Source organism: Myodes glareolus, chromosome 5 (genome assembly GCF_982192425.1).
Source record: "Myodes glareolus chromosome 5, mMyoGla1.1, whole genome shotgun sequence".
NCBI classification, from domain to species: Eukaryota; Metazoa; Chordata; class Mammalia; order Rodentia; family Cricetidae; genus Myodes; species Myodes glareolus.
The window spans coordinates 29,869,281-29,892,790 of NC_142030.1; the positions used below are offsets into that span (position 1 = coordinate 29,869,281).

The window sequence follows — 23,510 nt, forward strand, 5'->3', positions numbered from 1 at the left end:
CCCCAGCGCGCCGTTCACCCCCGTCCGAGAGCCGCTCCCCACCCAGGCGGCTTCCCCCACAGGCCCCGGCCACCAACGTGCACGCGTCGGGCCCGGGAGGGGGCGGAGCCTTGGCGGGCCCGCTCCGCCAATGGGAACGCAACGCCCGCCTTCGCGAATGCGGAGAGACTTGCGGTGGGCGGGGCCTTGCGACGCCGAGCCCGCCAAAAGGGGCGAGCGCCACGCCCGGAGAGAACGTCGACGCCCGTCGCCTCGGGCTGTGGGCAAGGGCCGTGCGGCGCTCTACGGATTCCTGAGCCCCGGCGCGGTCCGGACCACGTTGGAGGAGGCCAACCCAGCGGGATCTTCCAGACACTTGGCGTGGCCTCTTTCCGGCAAGGCCGCCTTCTCGCCTCCTGAGTTCTGTGGGCCGAAAGGGGTGGATAATTGGCTGCTCCCGGTTTTGTGACTCAGTTTAGCACTGGATGCTCGTACAAAGGCTCACGGTTCGATTCCCAACAATCACATGGCGACTGACAACCTGCCGTTAACTCCATTTCGGGGGATTCCTGCCCTGCCTGGCCTCTGTGGGCACCGGGCATATTTGTGGTAATCTGTCCTGCATCAGACAAAACACATACACACGTAAAGTCTATAAGATAAATAATAAAATACGCATTAGCGCCAAGAAGAAAATGGCCTCCAGGGATAGGCTAAAGAAGGATGGTTTCTATAACCGTCTATTCCCTCCAGACCGTGTGCCTTCCAGGAGATCATGTGGACCGGTCCTCCCAGTCTCTAGCATGACAAGCAAACACTCAATACTAGGGATCCTTCCACATAATTTACATCCTAATGATAAGGGAAGAAAGACTGCTGGCTTTTAGATATTCCCTTCGACTTTTTTCTCTCTAGTACACACACACACATACACACACACGTACGCAGGCACACACATACATGTTTGCACCAAGAGGAAAGCAACTTGAGAGTCAAAGAAAGCTTTTCAGTAGCTTCCTTCTAGCGAACCCATGCTGCATTGCCATCAATACAGACAGTACATAAGTGGTGCTTTCTTTATGCTAGGTAATAGTCACATCAGTTGAACCTATATTAACTCCAAATCATTTTCACAAGAGATACCAAGGAAACGCTTTTGTACAATTTAAATGTTGCAACTTGGACAAATTGAGGTGACAAAAGTCAGCAATATAAAACCAGGTCTCGGCGGGGCGGTGGTGACACAAGCCTTTAATCCCAGCACTCGGGAGGCAGAGGCAGGCCGATCTTTGTGAGTTGGAGACCAGCCTGGTCTACAAGACCAGGACAGGCTCCAAAGCTACAGAGAAACCCTGTTTCGAAAAACAAACAAACAAACAAACAAAAAACAGGTCTCATTTCACCCAAACTCCTTAGACACCACACTAGCTAAGACCCGATTTTCACGCAGCTCTGCCTTCAGTTACAAGAGCTACAAACAAGCTGGGATAAGCCCCCACTTTTGATATCCGCAGGTGGGGTGCGGGTTGCAGTGTAAATGCTGCATTGCAACTCTGTGAATCAACCAATCAGGGAATATGTGTGTAAGTCAATTATTAGTGAACAGAACATAGGTGTTGGGAATTTAATTCAGCCGTATCTACTTGTCTAGCATATGCGAAGCCCTGGATTTGATCTCCAGAATCTCAGGAACTGGGCGCAGGTGACAGCTCTGGGGAGATAACTAGAGAGAAGTTTAAGGTCATCCTGGGCTACCTAGGGAGCTGGAGGCTAGATGAAAATACACTTTAAAGCTTTTTTTTAATGGTGATAGAATAAGGGTTAGGTTTAGGAAAACTCATACATTATTGTAAAGTACCTTTTTACACTAAGTCTAATGGGAAAAGATGAGCTTGGTAGCACTCACCTATCCACAGCACTCAGGAGACAGGGAGCAGCAAGAGGATCCAAACAAGCTCAGGTCATCCTTGGATACATAGAAGAGTGCTGTATCAAATAAAATAAAACATAAGAGGGCTGAGAATGTAGCCCAAGGCTAGGGATTGAGTTTGCCACTAGCATTCAGGAAATACCACAAAAATAGATACATAGATAGGTAGATAGATAGATAGATAGATAGATAGATAGATAGATAGATAGATAGATAGATAGACAGATAGATAGATAGAGATAGGTAGATACATTTAAGAAAAAAGCCTGCTTTCCCTAATGTAAGAGAAGATCAAAAACTCAGACCTTGTAATCCTTATATAGTAACTTTCTTTTTCCCAAATGTTCACTTTTATCAAGTCAAAAGTTAAGTGGGGGCCAGGCAGTGGTGGTGCATGCCTTTAATCCCAGCACTCAGGAGGCAGAGGCAGGTGGAACTCTGTGAGTTTGAGGCCAGCCTGGTCTACAAGAGCTAGTTCCAGGACAGGCTCCAAAGCTGTAGAGAAACCCTGTCTCGAGAAACAAAAAACAAAAACAAAAAAAGTTAAGTACTAACTAATTACACACTAGTGCTCTCATTTAATAATCCACTCAGCAAAAGCCAGCTTTCTTTGGAAGGAGACTATATCGACAACCAGAGTTTGATGGAAAAGAATTCTTAAAACTAAGACCAGTGAAGTTATTGTTCTAGCCCAAACCAACACTTATTTTAGAAAATCGGTGAACTCAGGGTTATAATTTATATTTTTTAAATCTGGACGTTCTAAAATATAATGTGCCTTTTATTTTTGTTTTGTGCTAGGGTTTCATGTTCAACAAGCTGTCCTGGAATTCCTAATTATGCCTCCAACTCCTTAGTGCTGAGATTACAGGTAAGCACAACACCCATCTGAAAATAAGTAAAATGGATAGTGACTTTAAATTCCACTGCATAAAGTACTAGCGATCAATGTTAGAAATATTTCTCAGGCTGGAGAGATGGCTCAGCAGGTAAGAGCACTGACAGTTCTTCCCGAAGACCCAAGCTTAATTCCCAGCACCTACATGGCAGCTCAGGACTGTAACCCCCATTCCAGGGGATCACACAGACATGCATGCAGGCAAAGCATCAATGCACATAAAAGAAATAATTTTTGCTGGGCAGCGGTGGCACATGCCCTCAGGAGGCAAAGGCAGGCAGATCTCTGTGAGTTCGAGGCCAGCCTGGTCAGGCATCAAAGCTACAGAGAAACCCTGTCTCAGGAAAGAAAAAAAAAAACAAGAAATATTTATCAATTGTTTATGCCCAGCACTGTAAGGTATCAAGGATATGACTCTGGAGCAAGCAAACAGACATAGTTACTTTTATCAAATTGACAGCTCAGTGGTGAGTGGAGTGGATCATCTAATTCTAGTATCTATAGGGATTGCTAGACTGAGACATGAAGCTTGAATAAGAAGTCCCCTCCAGGAGGGGCAGAAAGGGAGCAGAAATTTGCTAAATTTGAGAAAAGCCATCGCTGTTATTCTTCTGCTGTCACTTTAAGAACTAACCACGCCCACCCCAGCCACTCCTGATCTCCCCCTTCTCCATCTTTCTCTCTCTCTTGTGTGGTTGTCTCCTGTCGTGTGCACGTTTCTCTCTGTCTCTGTGTCTTTATGTCTTTATATTTGTCTATCTCTGACTCTCTGTTTTTCTATTTCTTTTTAAGTAATAAATGTTTACCCTTATGTTTATTTACTATGTCTTGTGAGCCTTTTATCCGCCGTAATCGCCTGCCTGACTCCTCCGGCCGCATGGCACTGCCACCCTGGAGACTAGAAGCTGCTCCGCGAGCCGCCCGGGGCCATCCCATCATATTATTTTTAAAAAGAACAATATTTGGTGCCAGGACTTGAGAGATTCACCCGCCAAGGGCCAGGGTTCCAGCTTTATCTTTTGTCCAGGACTCTGACCACTAACTTCAGGGATTGAATCGAACTGAGGGCCTTCCTCAACACCACCAACTGCCTGGACTCCTTCCTACAAACAACACCGGCTTCTAATTGGAAGTTTCCTCACTCCAGCCAGCTTATCTGAGCCTTTTTAACCCGGGATTGACTGGTCCTCCCGGTGTTTCTGGGCTCGGGGAGGGGTACTTCTCTGCTCCATCGCTGGCATCCATTATGGCTTGCATCCTGTTAAGCCTGTGCATTCCCTCACCTGGTGGCCCGGGGCCTCCAGTCATCTTCCTCTCATTTCATTCTTTTCTTCTTTCTCATCTTTCTCACGGAAAAGGCTGATCCGGTTCGGCCTATTACCACCCCACACGTGGATTGAGGACGCTCACCCACGTGTCCTGGATGGTCGATTACAATTTGCATCTCACCTAAACGGGGAGCCGTTCCCCATAGGCTCGAGATGCCACGGTTTTTGAGGGATTTTCACGGTCTTGACCTGGGAAAGCAAGTCGTACCAGCCTAAATATGCCTTAAATTGTCTCTTTATGCGGGTTTTTCACGATTCAACAACCAGGCGGCCCCCCGCTTTTAAAATTCCCGCGGCTTTCCATTTAAGCCACAACATGTGGCCGCCGCCATGTTCCTTGGGGTCAGGTGACTTTATCGCTAGATTCACTGAGAGCCAGGTCACATAGCCAAGCTCTCCCACTGTTATGAATGTCCTGCCTTCCCTTCCCCCTCCTCAGTGATCACTAAAAATCCTCGTTAACTCTGATTACAGGTGTTTTGCATAGTGACATGCTTTTTGATAGGGCCCATCAAAAACATGCACTTTGCCTAATTCCTGTTCAATCTTTCTATGTATAATGATTGTTTATTACATCTTGTTTCAGACTACAAAATCATAAGTCTCATATTTAAAACTGGTATGTACTTTTAACTCTCTCATATTTAATATTAAGCTATTCTCTACCATTGTCAATTCTGCCACTAATCTTAATGTTACAGTTTTTTTCTTTCTGTCTGTCTTTTTACAAATATGGATCTTACCTGTTAAGAGTCAATACAGTCAAACTCAAACCCAATCTTCCAGACAGATTCTATACTGCAGCTATACCTAATAATCAGCCCTCAACTGCTTAGAGATCTGGGGAATGTGATATTTAAATGTTTAATTATTTAAAAAACTTTTCATAACAAAAAGAGACAGGTTGGCTCCTAGCAAGCACTCTGTTTCCTCCGAGAAGACAGAAGACCAACGTCCATCTGCAGTTTGCTTCGACTGCCAAGCGCTGACAATTGGGCAAAAAACTGCCTTTCACCTAAACTGGAGACCTCCAAATGTAGACAAAATCACTGGAATCGACAGTCTAGCTGCCCAGGGTCAAGGTAGGCCTGTCTTCCTAAAGATTTCTTAGTCCACAGGGTCTTCAAAAGCCTGGCAGGCTCTACATTAAACAACAAAGGTCAAATGCAACCTTTAGCGACCAGGGAGGACCAAAGAGTAGCTCTGGGTGCCAACCAAGTAAGTTCTCTGTCATTTTTTAATCAGTAACTCAAGTAAAATCTTATCCTTCTCAGAGATCTCTTACAGTCTGATAGCTGAGAGGTTTTGCCAGGTTGTCTCACCAAATAAAAATACTTTTCATTATAATTTCTGTTTTTACAAACCCAAGGAGTTCTTAATACAATGTATATGTCTAAAACTTCTGTTTTTCTTATAAGTTCCAGGGAGCCAAATTAAAGAACCCACTGTAAACAGATCAGATACAAACCTCTCAATTCCCCGGTCCTAAAAATTTTTCTCAATTTAACTTTGTCCTCTGTTCTGCCAATACTCTAACCAGGTATAAGGGAGACCAGACATTTCCATGCCACAGACATCTGACCTGTCGGGAGCAGAGACCAACTATGCCAAGATGTGACCAGCACCCAGCCTTCTCTCGGATCTCCCTCCCCCCCCAAAGACAACGCTCACAAATCAACCGGAAGCAGTCTTGAGAATTCGCAGCCCCAATTCCTTCAACCTGTAATGTCTAACCTTCTACTTTTTATTATAAAAAGAATCCGGGAATGTTATTCCTTTGGATCACTTTAAGAACTAACCACGCCCACCCCAACCACTTCGAACCTCCCTCGCCGCCATCTTCTCTCTCTCTCTCTCTCTGTGTGCGTGTGTGTGTTTGTTTCGTGTCGTGTGCATGTGTGTTTTTGTTCTCTATGTTTGTCTATGTCTCCCTTTTTTTAAGTAATAAATGTCTAGCTTTATGTATAGCCTTATGTCCATTTACTCTGCCGTCTACTGCATCCAGCCGCCTGACTCTGCCGCTCACCCGGGGACCCTGACTCCCCCGGCCACATGGCGCTGCCACCCTGGAGATCTTGCGGGGACCCACAGCCACTAGCAGCTGCTCTGCAAGCTGCCCGGGACCTCCCAACATCTTATTATTTTTTAAAAAGAACAATAATCGCAAGACACAAAAAATGTCCACCTGCAGGTTTATATTTGTATATGCACGTGTGCATGAGTGTGTGTAGATATGGGGGGAGGGGTACTGCCACAGAAGCATGTAGCTCTGAAGTCAGAGCTAGCACAAGTCAAAAGTATAAATCTCTGTTGTCTCCACCCATCAGTAATGGAAAAGTAGAAATGCAAGAACACTAAAGAATAATATTAAGCAGTGAAAAATTAAATATTGGGACCACAATTGTCTTTGTAAACTTAGAGACATATGTATCTAGTTCAACTCTACAATTTCATTAGTTAATTTCTCTAGTTCATAAATACAATAGTGAGTTTTGTTACATTTTCATATATACAGATAAATATCTGTATATATATATGTATATATATAGCTCATATTTCTACCCACTACCCTCCTCTGCTTCTTCTTTCCATATCTTCTCAGTTTTCTTCCTTTCTTCTGTAGAATAGTCTTCCGTGCTTTCACATGTCTCTCTCCTCCCTCCCCCCTCATATAGGTATGTACATACACAGATATATGAGACAAATAAAGCAGAATTTAGTACATCATTACATACAGTTTATGTCTAGTTCCTGTGGTACAAAGGATTGAACCACACCCAGTTTATCCATGGGATAAACCATGGGATGTCACCCAGGGCTCCATTCACATTAGGCAAGCCCTCTGCTGAACTCACTCTGTAGCTAATGATGGAACTCCTTCCTCAGCCTTCCCTGGCTACAATCACAGCAGTGTAGCCCCACACCCAGCTTGTTTTAAAAAGGGGAAACTATGGGCAGTGGTGGTGCATGCCTTTAATCTCAGCATTCGGAAGACAGAGGCAGGTGGATCTCTATGAGTTCAAAGCCATCCTGGTCTACAGAGTAAGTTCCACGACAGGCTCCAAAACTACACAAAGAAAACATGTCTTAAAAACAAAATACAAAGAAAAGGGGGACTATAATGACTCAAGATCACACAGCAATCTAGTAGCAAGAACTAATGCATGAGGGTGTGGTTTAGCATTTAACAAAAGAGGATGAAGAGGTCGTGGAGGAGGAAGACTTCTGAAGCACCATTCTGAGGGTATCAATATACCTTCTGATTAAACCTTACAGAAGACACTGTTATCTTTGTCATAGCATGGAACAAACTAAGACCGAGGGAGGTTTTACAACCTGATGATCCCTTGCTGTCTGACAAGATAGGCTCTGCCCTTTAGCTCCCAGAGTTTATGTTTTTACTGACCCAAGACCTTTTCCTGTAATTCTTGAGCATTGCTTTGAGATCATAAAATCCACTCTTCTGAGTGCTGTGGCTTGGGCTTTACAACAGCCTAAATGACTTCTATGTAATCTCAGGCCAGGTGATCCTGACACCCACAAGCATTATGTTTATCTCAGTCAAACTCCCTAAATCTTGGGCACTATCTCTGAGTCAACAGTACCCATTCTTGTGAAAGAAGCCAGATGTACTATGTAAGGAATTCTCAGTGTAAACATGAGGGGCTGGGTTAATTGTTATCTGAATACCTTTTCCAAAATTGTGTTGTGCTTAAATAAAGCTAAAGAAAAATGATCTGGGCGAGACAATAGAGGTTTTGGATCAACACCAGTTACAATAAAATCGAGCTGAGCTGAGTTTCAATCTTGTCTTTTAGTGGATCTTTTTTTTCCCTCTGCCTGCTGTAAAACCTTCAAGAAAATCACCACAACCGAGTGATTATCTAATATAAAAGCAACAGAACCAAGTTTCTAACCTTGTTAATTTGCCTCCAAAAGCATTTCCGCTGTGCCATCTGACATTGAAGGTCAAGAACCATGTTTGGTGGTGCATATTCATAGTACCGTCCACTCACGGGCTGAGATAAAGGGATCGTAAGCCAGGAGTTCAAGACTAGCCAGGGCAACACATCTACAGTAGAGCTACACACATGCCACCATCACCACCACCACCACCAACGACAGCCTATTAGTGGTATAGCTCAGCAGTAACAGCATTAATTACTGATGCATAAAACCCAGGAGTTTTCCTTCTAGAAATCTAAACTAAAAATGTACTCATTTGTATTATAAATATTCAAAGATATCCATTATAGTGATACTTCTGATAGCAAAGAATTGAAAGTAGTCTAAATAAATACCTGTTTAATACTGTGTAGGTCAATGTAATGGTTGTTCTGTCTCTTTAAGAGACAAGCCACGCCCACTCCCTCCCCCATCTGCTGAGACAGGCTGATCTTCAGCTTCCAGCCTGAGTTCATGCTCTTTTCCATCTTCCTTTCGGAGAAGCAGCTTCGCTTCTGCCTCTCTCCCCACTTCTCCCTGCCTCTCTTCCCACTTCTCTGCTTCCCCCTTCTCTGTCTCTCTCTCCTCTTCCCCCCCCTCTTTCTCTGCCACCCCCTCCCTACCCCCTCCATAACCTCCTGAATAAATATCAACCTCACTCTGCATGTCGTGTCTATGTGTCTATCCTTGTCTCTGTCTCCTGCCCCCCCATGTGTCTCCCTGCCTGGGACCAGCCACCACTCTGGGACCGGCAGCCGTCTCTGCCTGGGACTGGCTGCTCCTAGGGCCCACTGTCTGCCGCCGCAGGGCCCGCTACCACCATTTGGGACGTACAGCATTTCTGCTTCCTACTGCCGCCGGGGATCTTGCAGCATTTTTTAAAAAATCATAAAAGTCAGAAACAGGTGAATCTTTGAATTTGAAGCCAGCATGGCTCCAAAGCTACAGAGAAACACTGTCTCGAAAAACCAAAAAGAAAAAAAAAAAAAGAAAGAAAGAAAAAGGAAAAAAAAGAAAGAAAGAAAAGAAAGTACAAACCAAAAACCAAAAAAACAAAAACAGAAGGCCCAGAAGAGGTAAATCCATAGCAGAGGAATGTTGGTGGTTTAGGAGAAGAAGGATAAGAAAGTGGATGCTACTAAGACAGGAGGGCTTTGTTTGGTTGGTTTGGTTTGGTTTTGGTTTTTCGATGCAGGGTTTCTCAATAGCTTTAGGTCCTATACTGGAACTCATTCTGTAGACCAGGCTGACCTCGAACTCACAGAGATCCATCTGCCTCTCAAGTGCTGGAGTTAAAGGCATATGCCAGCACCGCCAGACATGCACAGACAGGGTTTCTTTTTGGTGATGAGATGTTCTGAAATTACTGATGATAGTATAATTGCACAGTATTCAAAAACTCACTGAAGTGCACATCTTGAAAAAGATTTCAGGGCTGGGATAAACAGCCTTGTAAGCATGAGTTCCGGATTTCAGTCCCTCAGAAGCCATGGTTTTACTACTGTTGTTTTAAGGGCAGACATGTTTGCCAGAGTTTATAATCCCAGTGCTGGGAAATAGAAATAGATTGAACTTGATGACCAGGCAGCCTGGCCAGCTTGGTGAAATCAGTTAGAGACCCTATCTCAAAAAAACAAAGTGGACAGCAAATGAGGAATGACAGCAAAGATTTTCCACTAGCCTGCACACACACACATACACGCATGCACACACACACACACACACACACACACAATGCATTTTGTTACATGTCAACATTCTTTGAGGGCAAAAAACAGAGATCAGCTCTTTCTTGCTGCTATTTTTGTGTAGTGTTTGTTGTTTGTTTGCTGTTGTTTTATGGTTTTGTTTTGTTTTTGGTGTTGTTGTTTTTGAGATAAGAGTGTCTCTGAGTAGCTCAGGCTTTCCAGAACTCTAGATTCTTCTGCTTTACCCTCTAGATGCTGAGATGACAGGTATGGACCAGTCCACCTGGCCAGTCACTGGCTTTCAATAAACAGATCACCATAAAGTCTACCAACAATAACTAGAAAGAGCAGAGTCTAGACTGTTCAGCACGCTACCCAGCTAAGCCAGGCCCAGGATTCTAACCTAGGATCAAATATACAGGTATCATCCCTATTAGTTTTATTAATTTTATGTAATTTATTTACATAAATAGTTTTATGTAATTCTTAAGCAATAATATAAGATCATAATTTGCCTGGTATTTTCTAAGTCCTTTACACGCTATAACTCATTTGATTTTCACAGGAATCCTGTGGGGTTGGGAAGATACTTACCCCATTTTTCTTTTTTTTCTTTCTACTGTATTTGTCTCTTCCTTCCCTTTTTTCACATTTATTTGTTTGTTTGTTTGTTTGTTTTTTATTGTGTGTCCACAAGTATGGTGGTCCAAGTGTTAGTTTTCACTGCTGTAGCAGCCTGTCTCTGCCTCCCAATCAGTTACATCATCACCTGTTGCCAGGTGTCTTTCTATATCAACTATGTGACGTGTGCAGTCTTTAAAAGTGCCTACCAGGTACCCACAGAGACAGCTTACCTGAGCTCCCTGGGAGCTCACGGACTCTGGACCGATTGCTAGGGATCCTGCATGAGACTGATCTAGGTCCTTTGCATGTGGTGATAGCTATATAGCTTGGTCTGTTTGTGGGACCCCCAGCAGTGGGATCAGGACTTGTCCCTGGCGCTTGAGCTGGCTTTTGGGAACCTATTCCCCATCCTGTGTTGCCTTGCCCAGCCTTGATGGAGGGGAGGGGCTTGGTCCTGCCTCAACTTGGTGTGCCATGCTTTGTTGACTCCGACAGGAGGCCTGCCCATTTCTGAATGAAGCTGGAGGAGGAATGGCTGGGGGAGGGGCGTAGATGGGTGGTGGAGGAAGGGAACAGGAAGAGATGGGGGAGGGGAAACTAGGGTCGGTATGTAAAATAAGTGAAAAAAAAGTTAACAAAAAGTGCCCACCCACCTCGCTCTCTTTGCCTCCTCTTTCCTCTCTTGCCTCTCTTCTTCCTCTTGTTTCTTCCCTGTCTGCCTGTGTGCCTCTCTCCTGCCCTCTTTCACTTCCCTCCTTCCCTCCCCCAATAAACTTGTTGCCAGTGGCGAGTTTGCTTAGTGGCATACCTTGGCAGGGCCCAACGAAAGGTACCCACTTCGCCTTTCTTTCTTCTATCCTTTCACTGACGGCCACCTAGCAGCTATGGATTCTCTCCTTCCACCACGTGGCGAGCTCAGGCTGGTAGCAAGTGTCTTTACCCACTGAGCCATTTCTCCCCCTCCCCCACTTTCTGTTTTGTGTTATGTTGTTTGTTTTGATACAGGGCCTCACTCTAACATAACCCAGACTGGCCTGGAACTTGAAGCAATCCTCCTGCCTCTGCCTCCTAAGAGCTGTATCTTGCCGGTTGGTGGTGGCGCACGCCTTTAATCCCAGCACTCGGGAGGCAGAGGCAGGTGGATCTCTGTGAGTTCAAGACTAGCCTGGTCTACAAGAGCTAGTTCCAGGACAGGCTCCAAAGCTACAGAGAAACCTTGTCTCGGAAAAAAAAGGGGTGGGGGGAGAGCTGTATCTTGTCTTTGGGGAAAAACAAACAAACAAAAAACAAAAACTCTTGGTATTTCATGTGACGTGATTTGAGTTTATTCCCAATAATTTCTTCCAGGTGCAGTAAACTGGCTCTGTTATATGACAAATCTAGATTTACTGAAGGGTCTGAAGACAAGAATAAAAATATAGACACTAAAGATTAGAAGATAGAAGTTTAGGATGTAGGAAGAAGGACACAAAGCTGTAAACCTAAGTAAACTATCAACAACTTTCTCAGCAGATCACAGATCAATCTTCACAGGGATTACTTTCTCGGATGCCTGGGAAATCTCCATCACGTTAGCTATTTACAACTGACTTTTTCTATTACAAGGCCAGAGCATCTCTCTGTAGACTGAGGGTAGTGTCTTGACTGTCCTTAACAAACAGTAGGTGTGAACTGAGTTTAACCCTTAGGAGACAGAGATATGTGACCTCTGAGTCAGACACTGTCTCTGTTATGGGAGACTGGCACTACCAGAGGAGAGGCATGACCTCAGTTTGTACTCGGGGATACCAGGAGACAGTGGAAAAATAAAAGAATGTTTTAATGAGCTCTGATAATGAAGGTTGTAAAGTATGGCAGTCAATATCTGAAAATTTACCTAAAAATAATGAGAAAGACTTTTCTTCTAAGTTCTCAGTCCAAGAATCCTAATTTATTAACCTTCTAATGTTACAAGCAGCCCCCTTTCTGACAAATTGCTAAAGATATATGTTTTCTTGCAATTAGTGAGTTTCGTTGTAGTCTCTCCTAAAACATATTTCATGATGGCTGCCTAATTACTCATGGACACTAGCACTCACTCCCCTCTTTAGGGTCTCCGCTGACCAACCCAAGGGTCAGGGCAAGGTTGTAAAATTCTTTTGTTCAGGGATAATGCCTGGTGCCCCTGCTATAAAAAGTAGGTTCAAAAACCAGCCGTTTGCCACAGCCTAACAAACACCATTTCTGGCTGTGGTCTCAGCTAGCTGATAAGCTTCTGTGCCCCGCGGTGTTTTATTTTTATTTTTTATTTTTAAGTTTGCTTCTGGTTTTCCTAGGATCTGGTTTCTGGAATAAAGTTTGCTTCTGGTTTATTAGACTTGGTGGTGTTCTCATCTTTGTGCGACCCCCCTGGACCCAACATTTACCCCAATATAAATCATATAAATGAATCAATATAAATATAATCAATATAAATGAATGTACCTATTCAAATGTTTTTACGTGATTCATAAATATTCAAAATGCCCTTTATTACACCTGAGAAGGTAGTTGAAATCATTTGCTAAATAAACCCAAGGCTGGTTGAAATAAAAAAATCTAAAACAATGAGGAGAGATTGGGTTGTGGCAATCGGCTGTCAGATGAGACCTCCTGCTGCCATTTCCACTGCTGCTGTTTCCATCAGAAGAAAGATCCAGGTTTGTATAAACCTCTTGTTGTGATTGACGGATGTCTCTAAATAGGGAGTCTGATGCTACACAAAGTGTTAAGGGAGGGGGGCTGCTCGAGAGAAGGTGGTATACTACAAAAACGCAAAAGCTGCTTTAAAAAATGTGGACAAACCTTTCGCATTAAAGGACTCATATTTTTATAATAAAAGAGGACCAAAGAGAATTGTCCGGGGCTCCAGGTCAGGGGAGGATAGCCCATCTCACCACTCAACTTGGAAGGGGGTGAGCAAGTAGGAGGAGTAGGGGTAAATATACAGAAGGAATATTGGAATAATGCCTTACCATTCAGGAAATGCGTCATTCACTCTCTAAACAAGTATTTCCCCGAAAGCCACCTGGGTTTCTGAGGCTACATCTGTAACTAAACAGATCTGTCCTGACGCTGGTTGCGCTGACTGTGCCATCTGGGGTTTTGTACCCCTCACCTCCTTTCCTTGCCACAGCGGTTGCCAGACAAACATCACCATTTGGGGCAGAGAACAGATGGTGACTTAAGCACCTTGTTGAAGTGGAGGGATAGGATTAGGTTTGCGTATCCTACGCCACTTGTAGGCTCAGCGGGTCCCTGCTGCTTCCTCGTCCTCCTGCTCCTGCTCCATCTTTCCCTTTCCTTTCTTAAATATTCTGGGATGAAAACTGAACCCAGGGCTTCACATATACTAAGCACACACTCTAACAGTGAGCTATGCCTCACTGCTAGAGTGCCAAGAAAATAAAAGATCACACCACAATGCACTTCAGATGCTCTGTCTCCTTACATACCACTTAAAATTGTGTTTGTGTATGGGTGTGCAGGCTATGAGTGTACATGGAAGTCCAAGGACAATGTGCATGTGTGTGTGTGTGCACACGCGCATGTCAGTTCTCTCCTTGCACAGTGTAAGTCCTGAGGATCAAACTCAGATTGTCAAGGTTGGTGACAGACACCTTCACCATGGCGACAATTGCTGCTTGACAAACTTCCAGCATTTCCACACTGCAGACCACACGTCTCCAGCACCTTTTTACTTTTATTTTTAATGAATCTCACTATTACTGCCTTTCCCTTTGGGAAATTTCATATGGGCTTTGGTAAAGGATGAAAATGTGTAGAATGGAAACCTCTCTAAACAAAGTAATTCTTTGGGAAAAAATTCCCGCCACTGTGGAACCAGGAATTCCATTGTGCCCTCCGAATTACACCAAATATAGGAAAGCTAGAATTTGCTGGACACACCCAATCCCAAGGATGAAATGCCTACAATCCAGATCCAGAGCCTGAGGCCATTAGGGGCGAAAGTTCAATTAATAAATACAGAGAAATCAGAATGATCCCGTATCATGGGGAAAAGAGCAAGGACCATCCCTTTTGGGAATGTTATGAGGGGAATAGGCCCAAAGAGTAAGACTAAGAAACTGTAGTATAGTATCTGCGCCCCAGAAGTCCTTTTCCCAGGCTCAGGCATTTGGATAAGGGTCTCCATTCCCACGGGGAAGTTCCTGATTGATAAAGCAGTGGTTATTCCTATCTCTTGCAAGAGGAACTTCTGACCCTTTCACTTAGGACTGCTGCCCATTGTCAAGGTCAAGACTAGCTTCCTCAACCTGTTAAGCCCAAATCCATGAAGTCCCCCAAAAGCTAACAAGGAGACTGAGTCCCATATGTAAAAGCAAAAAGCCTTTATTTTATGTAAGTTTGCAAACACGGTCTCTCCACATGTCCAGCGTATTGGAATAAACGGAGAGCCCCAAGCTCAGTTAGAGTTGGGTTTTTATAGTAGTAAAGGTGGGGGTGAGGGGTTTCTGAGGTTCAGGATCCTTGATTGGCTAATATTTGTTTAGGGGTGTCCTGGTGAGTGTGTGCTGGCAGGTGATCCTATCTACAGTGGTTGGAACATTAGGCATTTCCTTTGGATGGTCTGTTTTGGGATGGTGCTCAGGTAATCTTAGTTTATGGGCCTTCCTGCATCCAGGTATTGCTTCAGGGTAAACTACTGAGACTCAGGCCTCCATTAAACTTACCGATGGCTGAGCCAGACTTTGTTTACCAGATTCAGGTTAGTGCTTCATTATTTGGAGGTTCATAGTACCAAAAGGGTACTGGGGCTTACTTTAATTTTGCACGTATCCTCGCCAGTTCACAGAAGCCTAGCAGTTAAGGGCATTTGGCATGACCTTGTCTACATAATAAATGCAATAAAGCACTGGTTTTAAAAGAACATTGGAAAGCCTCCATCAACTTATGAATGAATAGGTGAACAAAGTGTAGTCTAGCTATAACAAGGATACTATCTGGTCATAAAAAATATAAAGTGCTGTTAAATGCTGCTACATACGTAGAGACAGTATATCCTAAATGAAAGAAGCTAGTCACAAAGCGTCACATAACTTGAAATATCCACAAGAAAAAAAGGCTGGTGACTAGAGGCATGGAGATGGGGGAAGTAATGAAGTTTTCTAACACTAATTGTAAGAGAGGAACCTGGTGCTACTTGCCTGTGCTCTGAGGCAAGAGAATCAGTAAATTCAAGGTCAGCCTGTACTACTTCTTTCTTTCTTCCTTTTTTTTAAAGTTTTTTTTTAAGACAGGATTTCTCTGTGAAGCCCCAATTGTCCTGGAACTAGCTCTGTAGACCTGGCTGACCTCAAACTCACAAAGATTCACCTGTCTCTGGTTCCCAAGTGCTGGGATTAAAGGGGTGCGCCACCACCTCCCCGGCCAGCTTGTACTTCTTAGTCAGCTCTTGCAAGATAAGTAGAGAGATAGATAGAAGATAGATAGATAGATAGATAGATAGATAGATAGATAGATAGATAATAGATATATAGATAGATAGATGAAAGAAAGAGAAGGAGAGAGAAAGAGAGAGAGAGAGAGAGAGAGAGAGAATGTAGTGATGGTTACTGTAACAGGGCCCCCAGACCTTATTTAGCACAGCTGACTTCCTGATGGAAGTGGATTCAGGCTGTAAAAATTCAGCGCGTAGACAGCACCACCTGCCAAAAATTAAAACAAAGACCTAATCCATCAAAGTCCGTACAGTCCTGGGAAAGTATTGACGTCTACTCACCTTGTTTTTTAGCTTCTACAGTTCTGCTTCTGGCTAACTGTTCTTGTTAACTGAAGTGTGTCAACCCAGGACATGGTTTTTGTGCTTAAAAGCTCCCCCTGAGAAAGGCTCAGGGCTACCTGTTCCCGGTGTAGCCTACTAAAGACTTTCTGTTGGCTTGGACCCACGTGTGGGCAGTCTTCTCCGGTGAATGCCCCACATTGCCCAACTCTGGAAACACTGGTGTCAGCTGTGTAAATGCCTGTTAGTGAGGGGCTATCTAAACTGCTGAACTGGGTGCTGTACACATTATACCAATTAAACTGTTTAAAAAAAAAAAGAAAAGAAAATTGATAAAGGTCCCTCTAATACACCTTTTTGAGTATATTATGCGGGAAGATATTTGATTTGCAACTGCTGCTTAAATTTGTGTTGATTACACAGAGGTAACAATAAAAATTTTCTACACCCCCCCCCAAATAAAATAAAACAAAACCTACTCTGTTCCACAAATACGGTAGTGAACGTGAAGCAAACATGATAACAAGACATAGCTTAGGTCATTTAAACCAGCTACACCCTCTGCAAGAAAGTCAATCATGTCTCCTTCATCTATTTTTGCTGTTGTTTAATTATTTGAGTAGTTTGTTTTGTGTTTTTTTTTCCATTTAGGGTCTTCTGATGTAGCTCAGGTTAGCAAACCCTGCCTCACGTTTTGAAGTACTGAGACTGCAGGTGTGTACTGCCATTACTGTGCTCAGTCGCTTTTGATTACCACATATTCGTGATTTTTGCTAAAGTTAGTTAATTTTAACCTTCTTTTTAAAAGCCTATGAACCAGCCAGACATGGTAGGGCATGCCTTTAATCCCAGTACTCAGGAGGCCAAGAACAGCCTGGTCTACAGCAAGTTCTAGAACAGCCAGGGCTACACAGAGAAAACCCTGCCACAAAAAACAAGAAATAATGCATATGACCAGGTGTGGTCTTTTACACTATAACGTCAATTCTCAGGCAGCTAAAACAGGAGGATGACTTTGAGTTCCAACCAAGCTTGAACTATAGAGTGAAGTCCTGTTTAAAAAACACCCAAATAAGTACATATCATGAAACATAAAGTTCAGTGAACTGACAAATAAAACATTCCAGATCTTTTTTTTTTTTCTTCAAAATAATTCCAAGGTAAAGGGAGGGGAAGAGAAAGAAGAAGACGACCAAGAAAAAGAATCAAACTATACATTCCCAAACCAGGCAGTGGTAGCATACACCCTTAATCCCAGAACTCTAGGAGCGGAGACAGATGGGGTCTCTGAGTTCAAGACCAGTGTAGTCTACAGGGCAAGTTCCAGAAGTCAGTTCTACACAGAAAAAGCCTGTCTCAAAATAAATAAATAAATAAATATTCCATTTCAACTTTTTAAAACAAACTTATTTTGTTTTGCTTTCTGAGATAGAGTCTCAAAGTTGTTATGTATTCAAGAATGACCTTAAACTTCTGATGTCCCTGCCTGTACCTCCTCTTGAGTGCTGGAATGACAGGCATATGTCACCAGGCCCAGGTCATGGTGCTGGGATTACAGGCATGTGTCAGCGGGCCCAGGTCACAGTGCTGAGATGACAGACATATGTCACCAGGCCCAGGTTATAGTGTTGGGATGACAGACGTATGTTACCAGGCCCGGGTTATGCAGTGCTGGGTTACCAAACCTAGGGCTTCTACATCCTCAGCCCAGGTTATCTGGTTTTCAAATGCCTCTTAACAAAATATTCCCACGGGGGAAAAAAAGCCATTTGTTTTTCACTCAGTATAATATAAAAGCCTTGGTTAAAAAAGGAGATTAAAAAAACAAACAACTCTTAGGACTAGAGAGGGAGGGGGATGGGGGATGGGGGAGAGAAAAGGGAGGCGGGGAGGAGGTGGAAATTTTTTATAAATAAATAAATTAAAACAAACAAACAAACAAACAAGCTAGGTGGTGGTGGTGCCTTTAATCCCAGCACTTGGAAGGCAGAGGCAGGCGGATCTCTGTGAGTTTGAGGCCAGTTTGGTCTACAAGAGCTAGCTCCAGGACAGGCTCCAAAGCCACAGAGAAACCCTGTCTCGAAAAAACAAAAAACAAAACAAAACAAAAAACCAACCAAACAAACAAACAAAAACTTGTAGCTAGATAGTTCATGTCAAATTTTTGTATTCTCAAAAGTTCTGAAAATTAGTTAATTAATTATGATAAATTTTCTTCTAAGAAGTCTTTGGGGAACTAGTGAGGTTTAAACCAGGTGATGGTTCAGTCTGTGGTTTCAATTATATAAATTATAGAAACATAACACCAGACATTTCTCTAATTGAGGGAAATGCAGTTTTCAGCTACTTATCAAGAGGAATTCTATTTGTGGTTAGTGCCCTCTAGTGATTAATTCATTCTCAGGAGAGTCTGAGTTTCTCTGGGGATGAAATACATGATAACAATGCTTAAAGAATCAGTTTTGCTTTGCGTAGAGAAAGCTTAAAAAAAATAAATAGAAAATACTATTCACACATTAAAACTGGCATTAGGATCACACAAAACCTATCCTTCCTTAGACGCTTGCTCATATTCCTGCTGAAGGTGTTGCTTAGACTCACAGGGCTGCCCCACTCTCTCCCTGCTTCTCGTCCAGCTCTTTCCTCTGAAATATTATATCCTTTTGGGAGGAAAAAAGCTCCTAAGATTCAGGACGTTCAGACATCTTACAGAACTCACAAGCTCTCCCTGATGCTATACAAGCAGTGAGCAATTGCTCAGACAGGAAACCACCAAGGGTTGCCTCTGCAGATCAGGCAGAGAATTCAAGGAATGTTGCTTTCCTGAGTCCTTGTCCATGCAGGGGTAGGCTTTCCCATGATGTAGCTGTCTTTGAGTCTTCCGTATTCCTGTAAGTAACCTCAATGAGGGGCTGGAGGGATGGCTCAGAGGTTAAGAGCACTGGCTGCTTTTGCAGAGGTCCTGAGTTCAGTTCCCAGCACCCACATGGTGATGGGATCCAACGCCCTGTCTTCAGTGTGCAAATGTACATGCAGACAAAACACCTATATACAGAAAGTACATCAATAAATGAATTGTAAAAAATAACCCCAGTGAAGAAGTCATTGGTTCATCAGGTTAGACTTCAATGAAATGCTTCTTTAGTCTATCCGTGCCCTGTCTACAATAAATGTAATGTTTATTCACAGGTCCTCAGGAAAAGTCACCTATAAGTGAAAATGAGTTCTTCACTGGCTTAACTGGTTTAGTGTCATAGATTATATGGCCCACAGTATTATATATTTCTTATATGTACAATGGAATTGTACGTACATTGGTAAGACAGGGAAGACTATAAAATTTTGTTCCAAAATTTATTGTACCAAATATAATGCTATTTCAATAAGCACATCAGAGAACACTTAGAATCATATATGCCCAACCTTTTGCCCAACATTGCAACAGATGTTTCTATCTACGAGGTTCAATGACTGAGAACCCCACAATGGAATTATTTTTAAACATTCAAAACAAATCTCACAGTGTTTGAATAAGTTTATGAATTTATACTGGGCAATATTCATAGTTTTCCTCAGGCATATGTAGCCCATAAACCAGTTGGTTGGCAACACCTGTGAGATTCATATAGAATTACGTATAGAGTGTCCTAGTCAAAGTTTCTATTGCTGTGATAAAACACTGAGACCGAAAACAAGTTGGGGAAGAAAGGGTTTATCTGAGTTACGTTTTCATATTATAGTCAATCATTGAAGGAAGTCAAGGCAGGAACTCAAGTAGGGCAGGAACCTGGAGGCAGGAGCTGATGCGGAGGCCATGGAGGGGGGCTGCTTATTGACTTGCTCCTCATGATTTGTTCAGCCTACTTTCTTACCAGCCCAGGAATGACAGCACCCACAATGAGCTGGGCCTTCCCCATCAATCACTAATTAAGAAAGTGTCCTACAGGGTTGTCTGCTTACACCTCAGTCTTCTGAATTGGGGTGTCCTCCTTTCATATGACTATAGATTGTGTCAAGTTGACACAAACCTAACCAGCCCACAAGGCCACTTAAATAGTTATGCTTCAGAAATGATTCAAGAAAAGTTTCACTCTTCTAATGACAGACACTGAATATTTATGTTTCCTCAAAATTCATATGTTGAAACTTAATCTCTGGTGTTATGACATTTGGAGGTGGAAGCTTTGGGAGATGTGGTTGTTTGAATGAGAATGACTCCTATAGGCTCATACATTTGAATTATTGGTCCCAGTTAGTGGAACTGTTTGAGAAAGATTAGGAGGTGTGGCCTTGTTGGAAGAGGCATATCACTGGGGTTAGGCTTTGAAGTGTAAAAAGACCAGGCCAGGCCCAGTCTCTCTCTGCCCGCATCTTGCAGATTAGATGTAAATACTCAGTTACCACACCAGTATCATGCCTGCCTGCCATGATAGTCCTGGATTACCCCTCAGCATCTGCAAGCAAGCCACTAATTAAATGGCTTCCATTTAAATAATTGGTTTGTTCATTTGTTAATTTATTGGTTTTTTTGAGACAGGGTTTCTCTGTGTAACAGTCCTAGCTGTCCTGGAACTAGCTCTTGTAGACCAGGCTGGCCTTGAACTCACAGAGATCCGCCTGCCTCTTCCTCCCAAGTGTTGGGATTAAAGGCCTGTGCCACCACTGCCCGGCCATAAGTGGCTTCCAAGTAAGTGACCTTGGTCATGGTATTTCATCATAGCAATAGAACAATAGCTAAGACAGGATGATCAGGCCACGAGAGGGATGGGATGATCAGGTCACAATAGGGAAGCCCTTGCAAAGGAGAATACTACTGTTATCCAAAGGACCCCAGAAAAGATGAGTCCGCAGTTGAGAGCACTAGCTGCTCTTCCAGAGGAAGAGAGTTCAGTTTCCAGCACCCACATGACAACTTATAACCATGTATAACTCCAGTTCCAGAGGATCCGATGCCCTCTTCTGGCCTCTGCTAGTACTGCATACACACAGTGAACAAACATGCATACAGGCAAAACATTCAAACACATAAAATAAAAAGAAACAAATCTTTAAACCAAATAAGGGACCCCAGACCTATCTTTCTTCCAACCATGGAAAGACACAGTGAGAAGATGTTGTCTACAAACCAGGAAATTCTTCCTCACCAATCATCCAACACCTTGATCTTGGACTGTCCAGTCACAAGAATAGTGAAAGATTTAGTTGGGTGGTGGTGGTGGTGGCAGCACACTCCTTTAATCCCAGCACTTGGGAGGCAGAGGCGGGTGGGTCTTTGAGTTTAAGGTCAGCCAGGTCTACACAGTGAGTTTGGTGACTGTCAAGAGTTGCACAGAAAAATCCTGTCCCCAAAAAACAACAAAGTAGTGAAAGATAAATTTCAAACTGGAGCTAGCTTGGACGTTCTCCTTCATGCCAGCTAGCTTTTATAGTGATTTTACTGAGCCATGAACCATATTAACTATGAGATCAACCTGTAAGTCAAGATGTTCACACCTGTGGCATTACTGTTATGGGTGTGGGTATGATCGACAGTTCTTCTATTGGATTTGAGGCCCACTCCAGTACAGGGAATCCTGCCTGGTAATGTAAACCTGCTTAAAAACTCATGGTGTAGAAGGTCATAAGCTCTAGGGAGGAGTTGAATACTGTTTTTTTTTTGTTGTGGGAGTAACTTCCGCCGCCTCAACCAATAGTCACTGAAATACGAGCCCACAGTGCAGCGGGGAGCGACTTCCGCTCTGTCAGCCAATAGCTGCTGAAATACCAGCCCACTGGGGCGTGGTATATTTCTCTTTTAAAAAGAGAAGCAGATCCAGATCAGGCTCTCTTGGTTCCGGCTCTTGGTTCCGGTGCTTGCTCCCGGCTCCTGCTCCAGGCTCCTGCTGCTGGCTCCTGCTCCAGCGACTAGGCTCCCTTCCTGACAGTTTATGGTGTATGTAAGTTTTGCCCCCCAAAATAAATAACCCCTTAAAACATAACTGGTGTGGGATTGATTCGCCGATATTTTTTTTTTTTTTTTTTTTTAGCCAAAATGACAAAGTGTTAAACTGCCCTCTAAATTATTTGCGTTTATCCCCATGGACACATGCTATTCCCAACCTCAATTAGAGAGGCCTCCCTTTCCAGTAATAAATACAGAGGCACACGGCTGCATAGGCATTGGGAATAAAATGACAGGTAAGCACTTAGCTCTAAACAAGCCGTTTCTGCCACCTCTAAAGCATAAGGGAAATCGTGGGAGACAGAAAGAATGCAGAGATGGAAGACAGAAAGAAGAGCTGTGAAACACTGTCCTCTAGGCAGGACATGGCTGCTGCAGTCACGGAATCACAGGCCTCCCACATGTCTACACTGGCCCTACACAAGAATGGGCCCATCCCTAGTGAGCCCCTGAGACAGAAGGGGCTCAAGGGGACCTACCCAGCACTGCTGAACTCCTTGCTACTGGTAGATCTTTCAGCTGATTCCAGCAGGCCTCAGTAGATGGTACCAACCAGTGGCCACAGCACGGCCTCAGTTATATTCAGTGGGTCATAAAACGAGAAGTTATAAATGTGGGAAAGGAAGTGGGAGAGGTATTGATAGGGACAAGAGGGAGATAAGAGTGGGGTGAATCAGAATGTATTATATACATGTGTGAAATTGTCAAAGGAAGCAAAAATTTCATTATTTATAAACCATTTAGTGGTACTCTGCCGCAATAGTTTGAACAGACTCAGACATCTGTTTCCTCCCTTCTGAGTGGAGTGTGGCAGTGTTTCAGCATCAGGCTCCACCAACCACAGCTTCTCCCTGTAGGGGAGGACTGCGGTGGCACATGGATGTGGATGCTCTAATGGTGCTCCCCACACACCCGTGAATTCCAGCGATTTGAGTCATTTAGAGCTAGTGCCCACTTAACTACCTTCACCCGACAATTTAGCAATCAGTTATTGAGCAATTTGTGTTTGCTCAGTTTCTGCTCACAGATACACTCAAGCAAAGGGGAGCACTAAGGCCATCCTACAGAGGAGACTAGGTAAATTAACGGCCTTCCTCCACAATGAGGAGGAAGTGAAATGATGTGGACCATGCTAAAGGACTGCCAAGTAGAGGTACCAACATAGTTTCTAGCCCACAATCACCCATGGTAAACCACCCACGCATGCATGCATGTGCGCGCACACACACTCACCTGGTCCCAGGTGCCTTTTATATCATTTGGGCCTTCCCTCCGCCCCCCGGAAGGTGCAGTCTACTTGGAATGAAAGCAACAAAACCAGTTAAAACACTATTGCAAGCCTGGAAATGCCCACCTTTAATCCCAGCACCTGGAGGCAGAGGCAGGTGGATCTCCGTGAGTTCAAGGTCAGCCTGG

General features: G+C 43.7%; 1 long non-coding RNA gene across 1 annotated transcript; it reads left to right on the forward strand.

Annotated features, from left to right (window-relative positions):
• Positions 1–2,790: 2,790 nt before the first annotated feature.
• LOC148122048 (uncharacterized) lies at positions 2,791–6,102 on the forward strand. Its single transcript, XR_015737862.1, has 2 exons — positions 2,791–5,217; positions 5,676–6,102. It is a non-coding gene; the product is annotated as an uncharacterized LOC148122048 (long non-coding RNA).
• Positions 6,103–23,510: the final 17,408 nt, after the last annotated feature.